At 40.9% G+C, this 12,151-nt stretch overlaps 1 long non-coding RNA gene across 2 annotated transcripts in view; it reads right to left on the reverse strand.

Moving 5' to 3' along the window:
- Positions 1 to 428: 428 nt before the first annotated feature.
- The window catches only part of LOC122691466, a 71,588-nt gene continuing 59,865 nt past the window's right edge, over positions 429 to 12,151 (reverse strand). For both annotated transcript variants that reach the window (XR_006340410.1, XR_006340411.1), the window contains exons 3-4: positions 2,553 to 2,680; positions 429 to 1,310 (exon numbers count right to left, since the gene is read on the reverse strand). This is a non-coding gene — a long non-coding RNA (uncharacterized LOC122691466). The remainder of the gene's footprint in view (positions 1,311 to 2,552; positions 2,681 to 12,151) is intronic.

Genomic DNA, 12,151 nt, shown 5'->3' on the forward strand with positions numbered 1-12,151 from the left:
GTGAGGGGCCTGGTGCCAGTCCCTGAGTTTGAGACATTTCAGTCCAGTTCAGTCACTCAATCAGGTCCAATTCTTTGTATCCCCATGGACAGCAGCATGCCAGGCTCCTCTGTCCATCACCAGCTCCCAGAGCTTACACAAACTCATGTTCATCAAGTTGGTGATGCCATTCAACCATCTCATCCTCTGTCGTCCTCTTCTCCTCCTGCCTTAAATATGTTCCAGCATCAGGGTCTTTTCCAATGAGTCAGTCCTTCGCATCAGGTGGTCAAAGTATTAGAATTTCAGTTGCAGCATCAGTCCTTCCAATAAATATTCAGGACTGATTTTCTTTAGGATTGACTGGTTTGATCTCCTTGCAATCCAAAGGACTCTCAAGAATCTTCTCCAACACCACAGTTCAAAAGCATCAATTCTTCAGCACTCAGCTTTCTTTATAGCCCAACTCTCATATCCAAATGTCTCACACTGAGACATTTCCTTTCTCTAATTAGCTTCCTAGTAGGTATATAACTTCCTGCTAAAGATTAGCAGGGGGGCACTCTTTGTGCCCCCTTCTGATGGCATGTCTCAAGCTTTCTCTATCTTTTTAATACTTTAATAAAATTTCATTACACAAAAGCTCTGAGTGATCAAGCCTCATCACTGGCCCCAGATTGAATTCTTCTCTTCCAGAGGCCAAGAATCCTGGCATCTTTCATGGCTCAACAACAACCTTTCAATCCCAGGGTTTGTGCAAGGTGGCACATACCTCCATCTACTATCTCAGACCCCTAAACCCTCTTACCCTTCCCTCACTTCAGGGAAGCTCACTGCCACCCACCTCAATTAGACCATGACTTCCCTTGAAGATCCCCTCAGTGGGGAGTGAGTATTGGCGGAGAGAGAGCACAGGGGCCTTTCAGGCCCTGGAAAATGTTATACATCTGTCTGGGAGTTGTCTCAAGTGTGTACAAATGTGAGGTCCATGGAGCTGCACATTCAGCACAAGTGCACTAACCAAGCAAAGCGTCTGTGTGTCCACAGGGCAGAAAGCCAGACTCACATCGGGAGTTTGCAGCAAAGGAAGGATTCACGCAGGGCACCGAGCAAGGAAGTGGGAGACAAGCCTCAGATCCGCTCCAACTGGGTCTCTGAGTCTGAGTTTTTTGTTGTTGTTGTTGTTTGTTTTTTAAGAACAAAGAGGCTGGGATTAATCATTGTTTTTTTTTTATATTTCTTAATTGTTGTTTCAGGAGGCTGGATGCTTCTGGTTTATGACCCTGAGGCCCAGTGGTCCAGAGCTCAAGGGTCTGTTAGTTCATCTTACCCTGGAGAAAGAACGTGAGTTTGTACATTAATGATAATAATGATAATAGCAATTTTAATGTTAGCAATGTTATCGACCACAACAATTTTAATCACATGACTCTAGCTGATTATTGTTTAGTTAGTGAAGAATTGAGGTCAGAGGGGATAAGAAAGGGAATAAAGTTTTGGGTAGAGAGATTAATCATAAACTTGGTAGGGGAACTCAGTTTTGGGGGTGACTCTGTTTCGTACATGTTACTGTGTGTGTTGTAAAGAAAAAAATATTGCCTGTCCCTTCCAGCTCTTCAAAGATCAAGCCATTAGCCAATGCAGTCACCCACTAACAGTGTACCCTTAGAAGAATTCAGGATGGAGAGAAGTCGGAAGCATCCTGTACTTTGGATATCCTGACCTAAGAGAGTTAAGATGCATATCTAAGGAAACATTTCAGTGATTCAGAGTCTTGCATACTCCCATATACAGAAAGCACTAAAATCATTAACTTGAGATGTCTGTGTTAAACAGTCATCATTTTCTGCTTGAATACATGTTCCACATGCTTTTCCCAGCAAATATATATACATAGTTTCTTCATCCCCTGGAGAAGGGAGTGGCATACCCACTCCAGTATTCCATGGACAGAGGAAAACCTCCTGGCTCCTCCCTTACCTCTTGGGAGCAATTCCTCAGAACGATCTGAAAGACTCTCTCCTGGGCTATAGTTCTCAGTAAGGTCCCCAAACAAAACTTAATAAAAACTTTTATGTTGTGCTTTTTATTTCAGCGATCAGCGTTACAGTTAAGTTTTTAAAATATGCTCCACCAATCTATTAGCTTAGACTGAAGGTGGCGAAAAGCCAACATATGGCCATACAAAGTGGCAACTTCATAAGTTCACCCTAATATTTTCGTCTGGCTCAGCGTATAGTGTGTGCTTTTAACAAAAATTTGCTTTCAACCTTTGAAATGGAAGATTTTAGATAAAATTCAAGATTTCTGGCTCTAGTCAGAAGCCTATGTGTGTGTGCTTAGTCACTTAGTCATGTCGGCTCTCTGGGACCCCATGGACTGTAGCCCACCAGGCTCCTCTGTCCATGGGAATTCTCCAAGCAAGAATACTGGAGTGGGTTGCCATGCTCTCCTCCAGGGGATCTTCCCAACCCAGGGATCAAACCCAGGTCTCCCACCTTGCAAGAAGATTCTTTACCACCTGAGCCACCAGGGAAACCCCAATCAGAAGCCTAGGAGCACTTAAACTTCACCTGTAGACAAAAATCTCCAACAATCTCCTGGAGAGGGTTGGGACTGGTTTCCAGAAGTTCTCAAGGTGGGAGTAGGGGAACGCTGTTGTGAAGCAGGGACTCCTCTCATTTCTTTGTGAAATAAATCCCTGTAAGCAGAAAGCAAGATAATTTTTTCTATCAGGTTCTCCTGCTATATCATAGAAAACAAAATTTACAAAAGTAAAAAATACATATGTATACATATCTATCTAGCTGTCTATTCAAACATACATACGTTTTTTTCCCCTTTCTTTCACTTAAATCTTCACTCACTAGTTTCCATTCAGTATTTTTTCTTTCATGAGTTGCTATTAATTTTTCCAGCAATTTACAAATCCCCCCTACTCTTAAAACAATTGAAATCACAGTTAGAAACCTTGATAATTTCACCAAAGCAGAAGTTATTAAATGCAAATATTGGCAAAAGTTTCTAATACTTCAGAAAGTCTTGAAAAATGCCAAGGTAAGCTCATTTCTGCTGCAGATTTAATTCTTTCTCTTCTTAAAATCTAGAAATCCCCTGTCTTCCCAAGAAGACCCAAACAAGCCTTAAATGGAGGTCATGTGAGAAGGCCACATCAGACTGATCCCCCTCCACAAAACCCAGGATGGCAGAAAAATAGGCATCTCTGAGAAAGCAGGAGATGGAAAACCCCTTAATAGTCCTCATTGTACTCTAAGCTCAGTACTAAAATGATAGAAAAACAGTTAATCCCACAGCTTACAGTCTCCACTACTGATAATCATGAAAACAAAACTACTTTATACAGTGGTTCTGCTTTGTGCATTTCAAAATTTTTTTCCTTATTAGGTACTCATTGAAACCTGAAGAGATTGGAAAGCTGAGCTTGAAATTTGAATGCTGAGGGGATATGAAGAGCCCAAAGTTATTCTGCAATTTGTTCTGCAATCAGAGTTAGGACAAGAACCAGATTCTTCAGACTTCAGTGCAACCCCACTTTCTAGATCCTGGACACATCCCAATACTGCTGGAGCCAATACTTCATCTTACTGCCCGCTGAATAAGAAAATGAGACACTCTCTCTGACCTGGTCTTTGACTTGTTTGCTCACCCAAATCAGCCCTTAGGGACAGCATGTCTCAATCACAATTAGATTTGGTTCTTCTGATTCTGGACACTTTGCTTATAATGTCAATTAGGAATCTGTCATTCAGATGGTGAAACAAATTAGGCTTCAATGCGATGATTGTTTACAGAGATGAGAGACTCAGATGAGATTAAGGAAGCTAAAAACTGATTGTCACCTCCTTGGTGGAGGCAGCCAGGACCTGGTAACCACAGAAAAACTTTATTGAGCCATAGGCCAAAGAGACATGGGGAGGAAAGACTGCTATTGTGGGACTGGGAACAGGGCTAGCCACTGTGAGAGATAAGGTGCAGAGCAGGAAGAAACAGAAAATAAACAGTCCAGTCTCCCGTCCTTCTCACACTCCAATGCCCTGTCAGTGGCTCCCATTGGCCATTGCAGTTCACAGGACTCAGCTTCCTGGAGTCACAAAAAGAAAGTGAAGGATCAGTGTATGTCAGGAAAGTGATGAGGACAGAAAATAAGCAGGATTCCTTACTCTCAGAGCTTCAGTTTCCTCATCTGTAAAACTGGATAATATCTACCTCATGGTGCTATTCTGAGGCTAAAAACTAATATGGCAGGTTTGCCAAAAGATTCCTTTTATTTTTTCCTTTCTGTAAGATGGCTGAATATTTTTAGATCATATTTTAACAGCTATCATATCACCATTTTTTAAAAAACATCAAAATTGGTGAGTAGCCACATTAATATTGAAGATGGAAGGGAAAAGCAGTATTTTGGCATATTGTGATTTATTATTTCAAGAAAGGTAAAAACTGAAACACACACAAAAAAAGATTTGTGTAGCATAAAAGAAGGTTCCATAAGTGATCGAATGTGTCAAAAGTGGTTTGAAATAGTCAACAGAAAGTACATAATCTTCTGAATGGTTGTTGCTGAGCCATGAAAGATGCTGGGATTCTTGACCTCCAGAGGAGAGGAATTCAATCCTGGGCCAGTGACAAAGCTTGATCGCTCAGAGCTTTTGTGTGATAAAGTTTTATTAAAGTATAAAAGAGATAGAGAAAGCTTCTGACATAGACATCAGCAGGAAACAGAAAGAGTGCCCCCCTGCTAGTCTTTAGCCAGATGTTTTGTCTGTTCAGTTCAGTTCAGTCGCTAAGTCGTGTCCAACTCTTTGTGACCCCATGAATCGCAACACACCAGGCCTCCCTGTCCATCACCAACTCCAGGAGTTTACCCAAACCCATGTCCATCGAGTCAGTGATGCCATCCAACCATCTCATCCTCTGTTGTCCCCTTCTCCTCCTGCCCCCAATCCCTCCCAGCATCAGGGTCTTTTCCAATGAGTCAACTCTTCGCATGAGGTGGCCAAAGTACTGGAGTTTCAGCTTCAGCATCAGTCCTTCCAGTGAATACCCAGAACTTATCTCCTTTAGGATGGACTGGTTTGATCTCCTTGCAGTCCAAGGGACTCTCAAAAGTCTTCTCCAACACCACAATTTAAAAGCATCAATTCTTCAGAGCTCAGCTTTCTTCACAGTCCAACTCTCACATCCATACATGACTACTGGAAAAACCATAGCCTTGACTAGATGGACCTTTGTTGGCAAAGTAATATCTCTGCTTTTTAATATGCTGTCTAGGTTGGTCAAAACTTTCCTTCCAAGGAGTTAAGTGTCTTTTAATTTCATGGCTGCAATCACCATCTGCAGTGATTTTGGAGCCCCCAAAAATAAAGTCAGCAATTGTTTCCACTGCTTCCCCATCTATTTGCCATGAAGTGATGGGACCAGATGCCATGATCTTAGCTTCCTGAATGTTGAGCTTTAAGTCAACTTTTTCACTCTCCTCCTTCACTTTCATCAAGAGGCTTTTTAGTTCCTCTTCACTCTCTGCCATAAGGGTGGTGTCATCTGCATATCTGAGGTTATTGATGTTTCTCCCAGCAATCTTGATTCCAGCTTGTGCTTCTTCCAGCCCAGCGTTTCTCTTGATGTACTCTGCATGTAAGTTAAATAAGCAGGGTGACAATATACAGCCTTGACATACTCCTTTTCCTATTTGGAACACATCTGTTGTTCCATGTCCAGTTCTAACTGTTCTTCCTGACCTACATACAGATTTCTCAAGAGGCAGGTCAGGTGGTCTGGTATTCCCATCTCTTTCAGAATTTCCCACAGTTTACTGTGATCCACACAGTCAAAGGCTTTGGCATAGTCAATAAAGAAGAAATAGATGTTTTTCTGGAACTCTCTTGCTTTTTCGATGATCCAGCGGATGTTGGCAGTTCTCTGTTTCCTCTGCCTTTTCTAGCACTAGCTTGAACATCTGGAAGTTCATGTTTCACATATTGCTGAACCCTGGCTTGCAGAATTTTGAGCATTACTTTACTAGCGTGTGAGATGAGTGCAATTGTGCAGTAGTTTGAGCATTCTTTGGCATTGCCTTTCTTTGGTATTGGAATGAAAACTGACCTTTACCAGTCCTGTGGCCACTGCTGAGTTTTCCAAATTTGCTGGCCTACTGAGTGCAGCACTTTCACAGCATCATATTTTAAGATTTGAAATAGCTCAACTGGAATTCCATCACCTCCACTAGCTTTGTTTGTAGTGATGATTCCTAAGGCCCACTTGACTTCACACTCCAGGATGTCTGGCTCTAGGTGAGTGATCAAACCATCGTGATTATCTGGGTCGTGAAGATCTTTTTTGTACAGTTCTTCTGTGTGTTCTTGCCACCTCTTTTTAATATCTTCTGCTTCTGTTAGGTTCATACCATTTCTGTCCTTTATCGAGCCTATCTTTGCATGAAATGTTCCCTTGGTATCTCTAATTTTCTTGAAGAGATCTCTAGTTTTCCCCATTCTATTGTTTTCCTCTATTTCTTTGCATTGATCACTGAGGAAAGCTTTCTTATCTCTCCTTGCTATTCTTCGGAACTCTGCATTCAAATGGGAATATCTTTCCCTTTCTCCTTTGCTTTTCACTTCTCTTCTTTTCACAGCTATTTGTAAGGCCTCCTCAGACAACCATTTTGCCTTTTTGCATTTCTTTTCCATGGGTATGATCTTGATCCCTGTCTCCTGTACAATGTCATGAACCTCGGTCCATAGTTCATCAGGCACTCTGTCTATCAGATCTAGTCCCTTAAATCTATTTCTCATTTCCACTGTATATTCATAAGGGATTTGATTTAGGTCATACCTGAATGGTCTAGTGGTTTCCCTACTTTCTTCAATTTAAGTCTGAATTTGGCAATAAGGAGTTCATGATCTGAGCCACAGTCAACTCCCGGTCTTGTTTTTGCCGACTGGTTAGCTCAAGGTTTGAGAAAAGTTAAGTTCAGGTTGAACCAGGTGTCATCATGGCAACACAGAATTTCAAAAGAAACCTCCTTTTAATTTTCTATAGAAAAGTTAAAAAAAAAAATCTGACACTTGTAGTTTGTTTCTTCCTGCTGATTAAGGGAGAGATAAAAAAAATGTCTGACACTTGTAGCCTATTTCCTCCTTTTGGAGACCCCTAGCCTTCCCGCCTGTTACCCTCTCACTTCCATCAGGTTAACACAAGACTGCATATTTCTTTGATGATCAGTCAAAAACTGAGACACTTGGGGTGGGAAGTTCTGATTCATCTGCCATATTCACCAGACATTGCACCTTCAGATGTGGATTTGTTTCAGTCTTTACAAAATTCTCTTAATGGAAAAAATTTCAATTCACTGGAAGATTGTAAGGTACACCTGAAACAATTTTTTGCTCAGAGATAAAAATTTGGAAAAGATGGAATTTTGAAGTTTCCTGGAAAATGGCAATAGGCAGTCGAACAAAACTGTGCTTTGCCCAATAAAACACTTGGTGGAAATGAAAAATATGTCTTTTGTTTATACTTAAAAGCCAAAGGAACTTTTTGGCCAACCCAATATAAGTGAGGTTTGCAATACATAATAGTTATTCAAAGATGCAAACATCCACCTCAAAATCATGATCTATACTTCTCTTAAACACATTGCTTTGCTCCAAAAATTATACATTTCCCTGGTTGGAAATGTCTACAGAGGTTATCTCATCATCCCAGGCCCTATTCCTCTACAAAAAGACGGTATTCATTCTGGAATATGGGCTTTCCTGGTGGCTCAGACAATAAAGAATCCATCTGCAGTGCAGGAGACCCTGGGTGGGGAAGATCCCCTGGAGGAGGGCATGGCAGCTCACTCCAGTATTCTTGCCTGGAGAATCCCCACGGACAGAGGAGCCTGGTGGGTTACAGTCCATGGGGTCACAGAGTCAGACATGACTGAGCGACTAAACACACACACACATTCTGGAATACATCACTCTTAAAAGCGCCCTCTGTACTTTAATTAATTTCTGTGATGACAGATTCACCACATGTTCCTGCCTCTTCTAATGTCAAGCCATATAAAATTCAGAAAAATATTTCTTTACTATTGACACAAAGAATCTTCCTGTGGGTGTTCCTCAAGAGTTGCGCATTTTGGATGGACAGACACACACTGCTATACTTAAAACGAATAACCAACAAGAATCTGCTGAATAGCACATGGAACTCTGCTCGGTGTTATGTGGCAACCCAGACTGGAGGAGAGTTTGGGGAAGAATGGACACATGCGCATGTATGACTGAATCCCTTTGCTGCTCATCTGAAGCTATCACAACATTGTTAATTGGCCACACCATAATACAAAATCCTGGAGAAGGAAATGGCAATCCACTCCCGTGCTCTTGCCTGGAGAATCCCATGGAGAGGGGGTCTGGCGATCTGTGGTCCATGGGGTGGCAGAGAGTCGGACATGACTGAGTGACTCACACAACACTAATACAAAATAAAAGGTTAAGCAAATAAGAGGGGATATATGTATATGTATATCTGATTTTGCTGTGCTGTCCGTTCAGTCGCTCAGCTGTGTTCAACTCTTTGTGTCCCCATGGACTGCAGCACGCCAGGCTTTAAATAATCAACAGTGAATATCTAGAACCATAAGAATGAGCTTAAGATGTTTTGCATTTTCCCAAATAAATTTTGTATATCTATCATTTTAATTCTATAAGCTACTATACTTAAGTTTAAAAGTCATTTACATTTACCCAGATGAAAGATTGGTAAAATCCAATTCTTAGGATTAAAGTCTTATAAATAAAGTTGTTTAAAGTAGTTTTTAAAAGTATATTCTGATTTGCAATTTCTGGTCTGGCATGAAAAGAATTTGGAAGGCATCACTCCATCCCAACAAGTAAAACTGAACAAGCTGAAAGGTCAACAGTTCTTCTTAGGTCCACTGGAGAAGTGAAGCAAGAGGGCAAAACGCTGCCACCCAAATTAGAGAAGCAGATGGGGATATAGGTCATCACAACTGACTGGAGCAGATATCCATGAGCAGACATTTCCAAGGAAGCATTCCAGGAGAGGAAAAGCTGAACTATGGTAGGCCAATTGCAGGAGGCTCAGTGTGGACAAACCTGAAAGTTAAAAACTTCAGAGAAGCCCAGTCACAAGGAGGTCTCCACACTTTTGTGAGTTTTATCTCCAGGAGCTAGACCAGGGTCTCACAGTGAATACTGAAGAAAAATTCCATGTGCTTCTGACAAGGAGGGAGGAAAAGGACACATTTTGAAATATACCAAAACATTAGGTTCTCCTTAACAAGGTCTGACCTCAAGAGAAACTAGTTTACCAGAGCCTAAATTACTGAGTTTTTTCAGAGACAAACCAATAAGGGGAAAGAGAAGTACCAGTTCCAGCAGTCTCCAGCCTTCCACGTGGAGGAAAGAATATACCAACGTTTAGCCTGCTCTGACCTTTCATGGAGGAGAAGAGGAATACCCAACTGCAGCCCACTATAGCTTTCATGTCTTACTTAAAACTGGGGTATTGAGAAGTACATTCAAAGTTCACAGTCTAGAGGCACACATTCACTAAAATACTGAGGTGTAATCATAGGACCAGGACGCTTTCCCTCTCCCACCTCTTAACACTAATTAGTAAAGGCTTGATTACAGCATGTCTGGCTATCAAGGAAAACTTACAAGGCATACTAAAAGGCAAAAAGCATAATTGGAAGATACAGAGCAAACACCAAAACCATACTGAGACATGGCAGAAATGTTGGAATTATCAAACTAGAAATCTAAAATAATTATGTTTAATTTGCTAAATGCTCTAATGGATAAAGCAGACATCATGCAAGAACAGACAGACAACGTAAGCAGAGTGATGAAAATTTTAGGAAAAAATAATAAAAGATACAGTAGAGATTAAAACAGTGTAACAGAAAGGAAGAATTTCCTTAATACACACATTAGTGACCTGGACATGGCTGAGGGAAAATTTTCAGAGGGTGAGGATATATCAATAAGAACTTCCAAAGTGGAAAAGTAAAGCAAATAAAAGACTACAAACACAGAGAGAGCAGAATATACAATGCAAGAAACTGGACAACTGCAGAAAGTGCAGCATGTGTCATTGGAATATCAGAAGGGGAAGAAAAAAATGAATTTCTTCATTCTTCAAATTAAGAAATATTTGAAGCCATAATGACTGAGAATTTCTCCAAATTAGATGTTGTCAGTCACTAAGTCATGTCTGACTCTATGTGAACCCACTGACTGCAGCATGCCAGGTTCCCCTGTTCTTCACAATTTCCAGGGGTTTGCTCAAATTCATGTCCCTTGAGTTGGTGATGCCAGCTAACCATCTCATCCTCTGCTTCCCCCTTCTCCTTTTGCCTTTAATCTTTCTTAGCATCAGGGTTTTTCTCAATGAGTTGGCTATTTGCAACAGGTGGCCAAAGTATAGAAGCTTCAGTTTCAGCATCAGTTAGTTCTTCCAAAGTAGTATTCGATACCTAACCACAGACCCAGGAAGCTCTAACAGTGCACACAAGATAAATGCCAAAACAAACAACAGCAAATAACACGTATGCATATCATATTTAAACTGTAGAAAATTATAGAAAAGTTAGGAAAGAAACCAGAGTGGACAATATTTTCTCTATAGAGGAGAAAAGATAAGGATTGCATCTGACTTCTCTTCAGAAACGATGCAAGTAAGAGGAGAGCAAAGTATTTAAAGTGTTAGGAGAAAATAGCCCATAAACTAGAATTTTGTACCCTATGAAATTATGTTCCAAAAGTGAAGAAGGACTTTCTCAAACAAACAAAAGCTAAGTGAGTTTGTTGACAGTAGACTTCACTTGTAGGAAATGTCCAGTTCAGTTCAGTAGCTCAGTCGTGTCCAACTCTTTGCGAACCCAAGGACTGCAGCATGCCAGGCTTCATTGTCCATCACCAACACCTGGAGCTTACTCAAAATCATGCCCATCGAGTCAGTGATGCCATCCGACCATCTCATCCTCTGTCATCCACTTTTCCTCTTGCCTTCAATCTTCACCAGCATCAGGGTCTTTTCCAGTGAGTCAGTTCTTTGCATCAGGTGGCCAATTACTAAAGCTTCAGCTTCAGAATCAGTCCTTTCAATGAATATTCAGGACTGATCATCTTTAGGATTTACTGGTTTGATCTCCTTGATGTCCAAGGGACTTTCAAGAGTCTCCTCCAATACCAAAGTTCAAAAGCATCAATTCTTTGGCATTCAGCTTTCTTTATGGTCGAACCCTCACATCCATACATGACTACCAGAAAAACCATAGCTTTGACTATACAGACCTCTGTTGGTAAAGTAATGTCTCTGCTTTTTAATACACTGTCTAGGTTTGTCATAGTTTTTCTTCCTAGGAGCAAGCATCTTTTAATTTCATGGCTTCAGTCACCATCTGAAGTGATTTTGGAGTGCAAGAAAATAAAGTCTATCACCGTTTCCATTGTTTCTCCATGTATTTGCCATGAAGTGAAAGGTTCAGATGTCACAGTCTTAGTTTTCTGAATGTTGAGTTTTAAGTCAGCTTTTTCACTCTCCCCTTTCACTTTCATCAAGAGGATCTTCAGTTCCTCTTTGTTTTCTGCCATAAGGGTGCTGTCATCTGCATATCTGAAGCTACTGACATTTCTCCCTGCAATCTTGATCCAGCTTGTGCTTCAACTGGCCTGGCATTTCCCATGATGTACTCTACATATAAGTAGAATAAGCAGGGTGACAACATAAAGTCTTGATGTTATCCATTTCCAGTTTGGAACCAGTCCACTGTTCCATGTCCAGTTCTAACTTTTTCTTCTTGACCTGCATACAGTTTTCTCAGGAGGCAGGTAAGGTGGTCTGATATTCCCATCTCTTTAAGAATCTTCCACTGTGATCCACGCAGTCAAAGACTTTAGCATAGTCAATAAAGCAGAACTAGATGTTTTTCTCTAGAATTCTCTTGCTTTTTATGTGATCCAACAGATGTTGGCAATTTGACCTCTGGTTTCTCTGCCTTTTCTAAAACTAGCTTGTACATCTGGAAGTTCTTCATTCATGTACTGTTGAAGACTACCTTGGAGAATTTTGAGCATTACTTTGCTAGCATGTGAGATGAGTGCAATTATGTGGTAGTCTGAACATTCTTTGA

The sequence above is a fragment of the Cervus elaphus genome, chromosome 4, assembly GCF_910594005.1.
Source record: "Cervus elaphus chromosome 4, mCerEla1.1, whole genome shotgun sequence".
Classification (NCBI taxonomy): Eukaryota; Metazoa; Chordata; class Mammalia; order Artiodactyla; family Cervidae; genus Cervus; species Cervus elaphus.